The sequence below is a fragment of the Anneissia japonica genome, unplaced genomic scaffold, assembly GCF_011630105.1.
Source record: "Anneissia japonica isolate Jap-2015-1 unplaced genomic scaffold, ASM1163010v1 scaffold1889_len2455224_cov183, whole genome shotgun sequence".
Classification (NCBI taxonomy): Eukaryota; Metazoa; Echinodermata; class Crinoidea; order Comatulida; family Comatulidae; genus Anneissia; species Anneissia japonica.
In genome coordinates, this window is record NW_022752980.1 from 700,668 (window position 1) to 702,183 (window position 1,516).

A 1,516-nucleotide genomic window follows, 5' to 3' on the forward strand; every position below is an offset into this window, starting at 1 on the left:
GGGGCCAGGCATTTGTGATTTAACATACAATCTCTATAATCTACCCACGTTTTGTAAGTGCTGCCTTCTTAATCAATGATTTATTAAATAGGTACAATATATTTACACATACACCAACTGATTGATTAAACAATGATGCATTGCTTGACCTGGAGCCGACTCAAGTTATGAAAAATGTCATTTTATTCGTGCCTGGCTGTAAAAATAACAAGGCTTCCATCAGTGGACAGTGACTTACCTACAATAATGACGGAATAATCCACTGTACGACAACTGGGCCATAGAGCCAAGCATTTGTGATGATAATCTCGATTTATCATCTTCCTTATGGGAGCTTCGTTCTTCGTCATCAAAGTAACCAACTAATTAATAGTAATCCAAATCTTTCTTCCAGCTGGTGATGTTGCGTCAGAACAGATTCGATCTAACATTAGTATGACACATACTCCTTAAATTCTAAGCATGCATTTCATCTGAACGCACAGTCGCTCCCAACAAAGCACTGCACAGGAATACCAACCTGCTGCTACAGCAATCACTGTGTCTTGACTATATGATTCCTGACAAAGAGGTAGAAATAAAAGGATGCTCGCTAGTATAAGAGCAACATGGAAGTCGTTACTCGTGTCTCTACATCCATTAGCGATTTCTATCAAATAATTAAAGACCTGATCTGGACTCTTCCTTTGCTGAAATACTTTTATCTCGCACCAAACCCGTCATGACCATCGCTGCCTGTTATCGTCTGAAACACTAAACAGCAATACTTCTGAACAAATCCAAGAATAGAGGCTATGGGCCGGGAATCTAAAGAATACTGTACCTTTCGAAAAAGGTCACAAAAAAAGACGGCTAAAGTGAAGGCAAAATGAATGAGGATAGGTATAATTCAAAGAAATGAAACAATTGAAAATCTAGAGCATAAATCAAACTTCAAAGAGCAGAAAACAAAAATAGTTTTAAATCAATATGGTGAGAGAGTTGTTGAAGAAAGGGTTGTAGCAAATTTACTTAATAATATTATTACTCAGATTGCAAAGTTGCTGATAGAGAAGCTGCCTTCTCCTTCTGGTACATATACCATACTTCATGCAATGCAACATTTTTAGCATCTTTTTATATTCTAATGTTTACACTTTACTTTTTTATTCGTTTTATTTATCGTTCAAATAACTGTGTTTTCTGTCCAGTGTTTAAGTGAAGAACAATTCAGGATGTAAATCCCCTTCTTGGGAATTAGGGTGTTATCTCTGATACTCCGGGATTTTATTAACTTTTATATTCATGTCGTTCTAAAGTTGTGTAATGTATGTACTATTTAATGTAACGCGTAATCGTAAATAGCCTATTATATTTCTGTTTTTTATTATTTTAATTCCCTTTCATGGAGACAGCCACAGATGTATTGTTTCCGGGCTTCCAAACAGAGATAGGGTAATCTTATGTATCTTGTCTCATGCAAGTACTTCATTCACACTGTCCCTCTTCGCTCAGGACTATAGCATCACTTATGACC